The sequence below is a fragment of the Oryctolagus cuniculus genome, chromosome 8 (genome assembly GCF_051225735.1).
Source record: "Oryctolagus cuniculus isolate XC-2025 breed Fujian yellow rabbit chromosome 8, ASM5122573v1, whole genome shotgun sequence".
Lineage (NCBI taxonomy): Eukaryota > Metazoa > Chordata > Mammalia > Lagomorpha > Leporidae > Oryctolagus > Oryctolagus cuniculus.
The window spans coordinates 77474879-77485317 of NC_142874.1; the positions used below are offsets into that span (position 1 = coordinate 77474879).

At 38.6% G+C, this 10439-nt stretch overlaps 1 pseudogene; it reads right to left on the reverse strand.

Moving 5' to 3' along the window:
• Window positions 1-474: 474 nt before the first annotated feature.
• Window positions 475-9506, reverse strand: LOC100351429 (bcl-2-associated transcription factor 1-like; annotated as a pseudogene).
• Window positions 9507-10439: the final 933 nt, after the last annotated feature.

Genomic DNA, 10439 nt, shown 5'->3' on the forward strand with positions numbered 1-10439 from the left:
AAAAGAAAATAGGAAAGACATAGAGGGGAAGATGATGTCAAGAAGATATAGCTTGCAGTGATGGGGCTATGAGACAAAGAATTCTAAGGCACAGTCAAAAGAAGCTAGATCTCTTGGCAGATGACTACATCAATAGAATCAAAAAATGGAAAAGCAAATGTAACAACAGATACCACATAAATAAAAAGAATCATCAGAAATTACTACAAAGAGCCATATGCCAAAATTTGGGAAACCTAGAAAAAATGGACAGATTCCTTGACACATACAATCTACCAAAGTTGAATCATGGAGACATAGAAAACCTAACAAGACAAATAATCATAATGGAGATTGAATCAATAATAAAGACACATCCAAGAAAGAAAAACCCAGAATTGGATGGCTTCCCTGCTGCATTCTACCAATCATTTAAAGAAGAACTAATTACAATTCTTCTCAGCTATTGAAAAATTTGAAAGGGAGCAAATCCTCTCAAATTCCTTCTATGAAATCTGCATCTCCTTTATTTCTAAACCAGAAAAAGATAGAACAGAGAAAGATATATTACAATATCTCTGATGAACATGATGCAAAAATCCTCAACAAAATATTAGCCAATCAAATCCAAATCCACATCAGAGAAAGATCATTCACTAGGACCAAGTGGGATTTTTCCTTGGTATTAAGGATGATTCAACATTCTCAACTCAAGAAATGTGATACATCACATTAACAAACTGAAGTACAAAATCTATATTTATTTCCATAGATGCAGAGAAAGTATTTGATAAGATACAACATACTTTCATGAGGAAAACCTTAAGCAAATTGAATATTAAAGGTACATTACTCAACACAATGAAGACAATTTATGACAAACAAACAGCTGGCATCTTAGTGAATTATGAAATATGGGAAGCATTCCTGCTGAGATCAAGAACCAGAAAAGATTGCTCACTCTCACCATTGCTATTCATTATTGTCCTGGTAGTTTTAACCAGAGCTATTAGGCAAGAAAGAGAAATTGGGGGCTGGAGCTGTGGCTTAGCAGGTAAAGCTGCCACGTGAAGTGCTGGTATCCCATATGGGAGCTGGTTTGAGTCCTGGCTGCTCCACTTCAGATCAAGCTCTCTGTTATGGACTGGGAAAGCAATAGAAGATGGCCCACCTCCTTGGGCCCTGCATCTATGTGGGAGACCTGGAAGAAACTCCTGGCTCCTGGCTTCGGACCGGTTCAGTTCTGGCCATTGAAGCCCTCCAGGGAGTGAACCAGTGGATAGAATCCACCCCCCTCTCTCTTTCTCTCTGCCTCTCTGTAACTCTGCCTTTCAAATAAATAAATAAATCTTTAAAAAAAAAAAAAAAACAAATCAAAAAGATACAAATTGGAAAGGAAGAAGTCAAACTTTACCTATTTGGAGATGACATGTTTCTATACATATGGGATCCAAATGACCCCATTAAGAGACTATTGAAACACATAATACAGTTTGGTAAAGTGGCAGAATATAAAATTAACACACAAAAATCAATAGCCTTTGTATGTACAGACAAGACCATGGAAGAACTTTTGAGCTCAATCCATTCATGACAGGTCCAAAAAGAATTAAATACCTTGGAATAAATTTAACCAAGGATGTGAAATATCTCTACGATGAAAAATTACAAATCATTAAAGAAAGACATAGAAGAAGACATTAAAAATGAAAAAAAAAATCTTCCATGTTCATGGACTGTAAGACTCAGTATTACCAAAATGTCCATACTACTGAAATCAAATTACAGATTCAAGGTGATCCCAATCAAAATACTAATGACATTCTTTTCAGATCGAGAAAAAAATGATGCTAAAATTCATATGAAAACACAATACCCAGTACAGTTAAAACAATATTATACAACAAAAACAAAGCTGGAAACATCACAATGTCAGATTTCAAGACACGCTATGGGTAGTTATAATCAAAACAGCCACAAAACGGGCACAAAAATAGACATGAAGAACAGTGGAACGGAATAGAAACTCCATAAATCAATCCACACATCTATAACCAACTTATTTTTGACAAAGGAGCTGAAATAAATCCCTGGAGCAAGGACAGTCTCTTCAACAAATGGTGCTGGGAAAACTGGATCTCTGTAAGCAGAAATAAGACACTAGACCCCTTCCTCACACCTTACACAAAAATCCATTCAAAATGGCTCAAGGACTTAAATCTATGACCCGATATCATCAAGTTACTAGAGAATATTGAGGAAACTCTGCAAGACTTCTTGAAAAGGACTCCAGAATCACAGGCAATCAAGCAAAATTGACAAATGGAATTACATCAAGTTGAGAAGATTCTGCACTGCCAAAAACTAAATAAAGTGAGGTGGAAATTGAGAGATTGGGGAAAATATTTGCAAACTATGCAATGAATAAATGGTTAATATCCAGCATCTATGAAGAGCTCAAAAAATCCAAGAACAACAAAACAAACAATCCAGTTAAGAAATGGTTGAAAGGCTTCAAAGGATAGTTTTCAAGAGAGGAACTTCAAATGGCCAACACACTTGAAAAACTTCCAATTATTATCTTTGTGGAAGGAAGGGCATGGAATAAAAATTAAGATACACAGGGGAGAAGGAGTGGGAAAGCAGAGGGTTGCGGGTGGGAGAGACGTTATGGGGGGGAAGCCATTGTAATCCATAAGCTGTACTTTGGAAATTTATATTCATTAAATAAAAGTTTAAAAAAAAGATACACATGCCTATATCAAAACAGCCACCCAAGAGTTTCAAATAATTGGAACAGGACTGTCATCCCAGGACAGCCAGTGGGTGAGAGAATCCCAACTCCCCCCTTCACAGTCTTCTCAGGTTCTGGGGAAACCACTTGCAGTCAGTTTAAAATGATTTTTTTCTCTGTCTTAGATTCTTGAGCAGGCATTTGAAATGTAAACCTGGCTACTTCTGTTCTTTGTCTTGGCAATTGCTATAGAAAAGCCATGGGCATGGTATAATGGAACATGTGGAGGGAAAATGCAAGTTTTTGGCCACACACTAATAGTGCACAGATGTCCCCCATCTGGCCATATTGTGTTCCTAGAATTAGTGTCTATTATGGGAATCACTAGCTCTTAGTATTGAGCCAAAACTGCCAGAATACACTTGATTGACTCTGGTTTTCCCTCAATATTGTTCTATATTGTCTTCAATATTGTCTTCTATATTGTCTTCTGTATTGTCTTAGTCCTGGCTACTTAACTCCTTCCTTTTGCTTATTAGAATGTGAGAGGGAAGAAGAAGGAGCCAGTTCCTGTTACCCAGCAACTGCACCTGGCTCCTGAGGACACTATGTCCTACTCTGATGTAATTTGCTGCATCTGGATGCCAGGGGTAGGACTTCCTGCCTTGGTGGAGGCTGGGCACTCACACTACCCCCTTGGGACATAGGACATTATTCTGGAGACTGCCATGTTCATGTGGCAGCCAGCTAACTCACAGTCTCTCTGGAGCCTGATGGCCACTATAATTTCGCTGCTCTTGGAGGAAGATAGCTGCAAAGTAGACAGATTTAAATGCACCTGTCTCTAGGCACATCAATGTGACTTGTGATAGCAATTTAGGGCCTAGTATTCCACAATCAAGTCCTAGCTCTCACAGCAGAGTAACACACCAAAGTGAAGACTGGCAAATACACTTTATTAATATGCCCTCAGAAAGTGATAATAAATATATGGAGGTCTTTATTGACACCTTCACAGCATGAATAGAGACTGTTCCAACCTAACAGAAAAGGCAAAAGATATTCTTAAATCTCTCCTTAAAAAAATCCTCATTTTGGCCTTCCCAGGTCATTCCAAAATGACAATGGACCCTCTTTTGTGTCTAAAGTAATAGCAGATAGCTACTGAGTCAGAGATTTTTTTTTCATCTGCATGACTCTTGGAGACCTCAGTCTTTAGCTGAAGTCAAAAAATCTAATCACAATCTTAAAAGATCTCTGTTTAAGCGCAAAAGATCTCAGAGTTATTGCTTAAGCTATTACCTATTGCTTTACAATGAGAATAGCACCTAAGGCCACTTTAAAACTCAGTCCATGAGAGATGTTATATTGGAGACCTTTTCTCACCTCTGACATCTTTTTTGATTCAGATAATCAGTATCAGATATGGCATATTATCAATCTAGGTTGACTTTCAAAAGTCCCAAAAGAATAAGATAACAAAATTCTCCCGGTGTCAGATTCCAAAAGTCATGAACAAACAGTTTCCCCAGGACATCTAGTTTTGTTAAAAACTTGAAGGAAGGCTCTCTTTCGGACGAACTACAGCATAAATGGAGGACCCTTACCGGGTGCTACTTCATACTTCTATTGCAGTTTAAATTACAGAGGATTTCAAGTTGGGTACATTTCTCAAGAATTAAATTCTTACCTCTTGAGTCTTCACAGGTGAGTGCAGGAGATAAGTCAAACTACTCTTGTGAATGAATGGAAGACCTCAAATATGTCCTAAAAAAGCCAAAAAAAAAAAAAAAAAAGAAGAAGAAGTAAACTCTTTGCTTTTGTTATGTCAAAGCTGTTGCACTTTTTGACAGGCATGTTTTACTTACCTCTTTCCATAATTGTCTTCAGAAGCTGCTATTGGCAGGAAAACTCCGTGGTGAGTTCTTTCACAGTAATAGGAGAAAATCTTCCATGCCTCATGAAGCCCTGTTTTTTTTTTTTTTTTTCTTTTTTCTTTTAAAAGATTTTATTCATTTATTTGAGAGGTAGAGTTACAGACAGTGAGAGGGAGAGATGGAGAGAAAGGTCTTTCATCCACTGGTTCACTCCCCAAATGGCTGCAAGGGCCAGAGCTGCACTGATCCGAAGCCAGGAGCCAGGAGCTTCTTCCGGGTTTCCCACACAGGTACACTGGCCCAAATACTTGGGCCACCTTATACTGGTTTCCCAGGCCATCGTAGAGAACTGCATCAGAAGAGGAGCCGCCTGGATTAGAACTGGTGCCCATACCGGGTGCTGGCTTCACAGGTCGCAGATTAACCTACTGTGCCACAGTGTCAGCCCCATGAAGTCCTTTTTAAAAACTTGTATAGTGCATGGGGAAGGTTAGCTCCAACTATAGGCCAGAATTTACAGCAAGTACTCAAGTCTGCGGATGCTCTAGCTAAAGTAGTTGTAACAACCAACTAACCTTAATAGAACAAGGTGAAGTATGTGTGGTAAATGAAAGAATCTTTTACATTTACTTTTTTTTTTTAGCACTTATGACATTTTATTGGCATATGACAATTTACAAGGGTCTCTGTTAAATTATACATTACACTGAGTAAGAATTACCTAGCCATCTACATTCATTCTTAATGGGTGATATTTTTTCCTCAAATTTTAATTTAATTTCTAATGCTGATTTTAACTGTGACATAGCGAACAATAGCAATTCCTTGAAGTAGACTGAAATTGGTAAAATGTTCTTGACTTTTTGTATTAAAATTTCTAGGATGTTGAGAAGAATACACACCTAAGAATTGAGTCATGCCCATCTTACACAGCTTTCTTAATCCCTTACAGTAAATATCCTTTGGTTCACTTTTATTTCCCTTCTCTGGGCAAAGGGAAATCTATCAATGCAGGTATCAGAGTTATATCCTGGGACTTGTAAACAAATATCTTTGTCACAAGAACAGTTCAGCTTTTGTAACATGTCATAATATGTGGTGCTAAATTGTGATTTTAAAAAATACAGAGTAGCTTTATTTCTTTCGGTCTGAGAAACTTAACATTCATAATGGAATTCTATAACAGAGTTCTCACAACCATCCTGCCTCAATATATTTTGGTACGATATTCTTTCTTCCATTTTAAGAGAATTAAAAGCAACCAAAGGTTAAAGCAATGCATTTATACTTAAATTATAACCTGCTCATAGGATCAAAGTAACTTTATTCCAACTCCCTGTTAAGTAACTTGTCAGCAAATCTCCCTTTTCCTATTGTCTTAAATGGAAAACGTAGAACTGCACATTGTGATCATGTATAGAGATGCATTTTCAATCAAATAATAGCTGTTAAAAGCTATGTTTATTTGCATAAATAAAGTGGTCATGAGAATTTTGTTTGGGGGATAAAATCCATCTTGCTTTACCATATAACTAAGTATTAATTCTGAATAAGATAATATTAATTTTGTCTTGATTAATGCAACACATCCTTCGTTTGGGAGGTAACTCCTTGGCTTTAATCAACAATATTAGAAACATAAAATTAGTGGGGGAAATCATTCAATAATAGGGACTCTAAAATCCATAAATATCACATATACCAAATTTGGTTTTAGTTTAGTTTCCAGTAACTCTTAGCAAATGTTCCTGGCTGTAATCAAGATGCTAGAAGCATATTCATAGATTAAAGAGCCACGTGCTTAAAGACCTTTAAAAGTTCACATCAACAGAATAAGCATTATCTCCTTTAAATGCAAACATACACAACTAATTCAGTTGCTGAATTATCTAATGAAATGCAGGCTAGTTTATGTATTTTCATAAAAAAGACAACAGTGATTTTATAGTTCCAATTTTCATTCCTTTAACAGCCATCGACATAAACATAAGATAATTCACATTTGAAAGATTATCTACCTGACAAATAGAACCTTTGGGAATACACAGAAAAAAGCCAATTTATAAACTGCAACTGAAGCAGGGAAAAAATAAAAACTAAGTTGATGCTGCAACAAGCTTCCAACCAACACCTTTTATATTGGTAATACTTAAAAAAAATCACTTCAAATATTACTAAATGTTTTCTTCATTATTTTCCAGTGTCTCTTCTTCATCTTCAACAATTCCATCCCCTTGGTATTTGTCGTGAGTCCATTTTGGACTGCTACTGGATTTTTTGAAGGTAAACTGCCTTTGCCACCTTGAAAATATCAGGGCTTCTTTGTCTTTTGGCCCAATAGTTCACAACACCATCTCCATCATCATGCAAGAAGTACTCTTGCTCTTTGGGGTATATTCTGGATTCCATTCCTCTTCCTTTGGTCTCTTTTGAGAAGTAGTGTTTGAGTTGTTTGGAATAGTATTTGTCACAGCAAAAACTCCTATGGCTCTTCCTCTGCCTCTAATTCGAAAAAAGGTTCCTCATGGTCTGCTAATTTCTGCAAAGCCCGAGTATTCTTTCAGTTCGTGGTGAGCTTTAAATTCTTCTTCTCTTTCCTTCTTACGCTCCTTTTCTTCTGGAGACCTGGGAGAAGAAAGTGATGCTGAAGACGATGAAAATGAAGAATGATTTTGCTCTCTGCTTTTATGTTTGCTGTCATCTTTGTAAGATTTGCATTCCTTGTAATCTTTTGGAGTTCTCCTGATTTCTTGATCCACTGGATTCCCTAGAGCCCTTGGAATCCCCCTGTTTTTTACTTCTTTCTTTCCTACGCCGATCCATGTCATACCAAAGATGAGCAGAATCACATCTTAATTTTTGTCCCCCTTTTGATTTTCTTGTTTAAAAATTCTCTCTTACCCTGCTAAATGGGTATGCTACCTCAGGGCACTTGGAGAGAAGTCTGCTCTCCTGTGTCTCTCATGACTCTTTTGCCGGATATTATGTCCTTAAGTGGCTTTCTGATATGAACGAAACTGCTCTTATTGCTCTTTAACTTGATGAACCAAGGACACAGTGTGCTGTATTAATACAGCTTTTGCTGGCCTGTGGTAGCTTAATGTGATCAAAGATCCAAATTCTTGTTTCCTCTTGACAGAATGGACAAGTATGATAGCAAGTAGCCTTTTATTTTTTTTAACAATGTGTTGTTCCTTTTCTTTTTTTAAATATTACTTATTTAGTTAAAAGAGTTACACAGAAAGAGAAGGAGAGGAAGAGAGAGAGAGAGGTCTTCACTCTCCAACTGGCCACAATGGCTGGAGCTGAGCCAATCCAAAGCCAGAAGCCAGGAGCTTCTTCCGGGTCTCCCACATGGGGTTCAGGGGTCCAAGAACTTGAGCCATCTTCTACTGCTTTCCCAGGCCACAGCAGAGAGCCGGATTGGAAGTGGAGCACTGGGGACTCGAACCGTGCCCACATGGGATGCCAGCACTGCAGGCTGCAGCTTTACTCACTGCACAACAGTGCTGGCCCTTAACCTGTCTTTAGTCAAGCAAGCAGGTCTGTTAGAATCACCAAGAGGAACAGGTGCCATTTTGAGTGTGACTTCAGGATGGGGAGAATCACTGGCTCTCATGTGGATACTAAGTGGGTTCTCCTCTCTGAAGCTTAGACTTTTCTCCTGTGTCAAGATTCTTACACAGAGAGGGACTGTAATCAAAGAGGTCTTTGAGCTTTTCAGACTTTTCCTGCTCAGGTGACTGAGTTCCTTTCTTTACTGTTCTGCTTTCAGAGCTTTTGTCTTCTTCCTCGTGTTTATCTTTTGCAGTGCTAGGCCTTTCCACTAGACATCCAGTCTCTTTAAACTTGTCATTTTTTTCTTCTCTTTCAACGAAACTTTGGACTTGTACTTGGGTCCTTCCTCCTCAGTATTCCGGTGAGATCCAGTACCAAAATTTTTACCCTGATCTGCAAGGACTGACTTCCTGAACTGCCTATAATCCTCGGTCTCCTCTGTGTCATCTCGGTCTGAGTCATTAAACTTTGTTTCGCAGGCTCTTTATCCCTGAAATAATCTAGTGCTTCCTGATCTTCCCATTCTCCCTCTGCCCTCCCTTTCTCTGATCCTTTCTCCGTTGGAACATCTCTATCCCTGGTATTACTCAAGCAGGAATACTCAAGATTTTTCATCTGTGAACCTTTTGAAGAACTTTCCAGACTTTGCAGTTTTCTGATCTTCACCACCAGGATAAAAGAAAGAACATCCCCTAGAGTCATGTCTTGGAGCATTCTGTGGTGTGACTGTCTTTGCAGGGCTTCTTCGTGAAGGCATCTGATGAATTGGACTATTCTGAAAAGGACTATATCTGCTAGATCCATTTCCAACAGAACCAGATCCAGACCTTTCAGGACTATGCTGAATGGGATGTGAGTGCTAACAGAGGGTGTTTTTTGCAGAGTGGCATAGTGAGCATATGCATAGCATATGCATGCCGAGCACAGGGGGCTTGAGAGCAAGATGAACTCTGACTAGGTGGTGTAGCAATACCTGAAGGCTATGGGGAGATCTGGAACTATTATCATAAGCTGAAGGCCTGAGCAAATCTCACCAGATGTGGCTGATGATTTATTAAACTCCTCCATAGATTCAGATGGGTAATGTCCAAACGTATCTTTCGGTTCCTCTTGTGATTTACTTTTCAAAAGACTCTCTTCTTGGGGCTCCCCTTCAGCATTTTTGATCTGTTTTTCCTGAGACCTTCGTCTTTTAGACACAGGAGATTTGCTACATGGGGATGAGAGTAAGAAGACAATAGTCTTCGAGACCTAGAGGATCTATATGACCGGTGAGATCTGCTTTGGGATGATGAAGAACTAGACTGTGATATAGACTTCGATCCTGAAGAATGTGATCTAGAATTGGAGTGACCCATTTCTACCTTGGGCTTTATCCTTTATGCAGGATCAATAAGTAAAGCCTGAGATACTGTAAAATTTTTCCTGGAGAGAATGTTCTGAGAAATTCAACTCTAACTTCAGACACCTGACACAGCAAAGCATGGTTGCTGGGATTTATCTCCATTGGAACTACACAGTGGCCATTTCCTGACTCAAGACTGAGAGAAAAACCATAGAGGCAGTTTTGATGTGCTAGCTTGTCTCTGTCACTTCTGATCTACATTTACTTTAACAGCAGTATTCCTGCTGAAAGGAACATTGCAATGCTTTACACCCAGATTAAATGATTTTGTAATTTAGACAAGGAAAGTTACCAATTCCCACTATTTGGCAAATAATGGAACATTCTTTACCTTTCTTAAGAGGGCTGCAACACACATTGATATTTTTCTGATTATGTTCATCTTGATTGCCAAATTAATTTTCTTTCAAATTTCAACAGATTCTCAGGGAAATAATGCTCATGCATGAACCATGAACACTGGTAGCAACAGAAAAAATATTCTGGCTTTATCAAATGAGCAGGAATTTTCACTCCCAGCCTAGGTAGGACCTATGATCATGAATCACCATGAAGATGCTTCAGAAGCAGCCTCCCTTTAAGATTATGGGATACAAATTTCTGAAGGGGGGATGATATGGTAGAACAAGCCAGTTAGTTAAGTTTAGGTGAGCTGGGGTTCTTTCACTCCTGCAATGTAATATTTATCTTTTAACTGTTGGCTGAAGGTGTATGCCCACTTTCCCAGGATGCACCTCTCTCACTTGGGACCACAGTACATGCTAGAACCCATTCTATCTATCTGACTATGCAATAACCCCCTATTTCATAAAAGAGGCTGCGAAAGGAGGAGAGGTCTCTCGTCAGCATGGACCATGCTTGCAGGTACCATTCTCTTCTCTCTCTT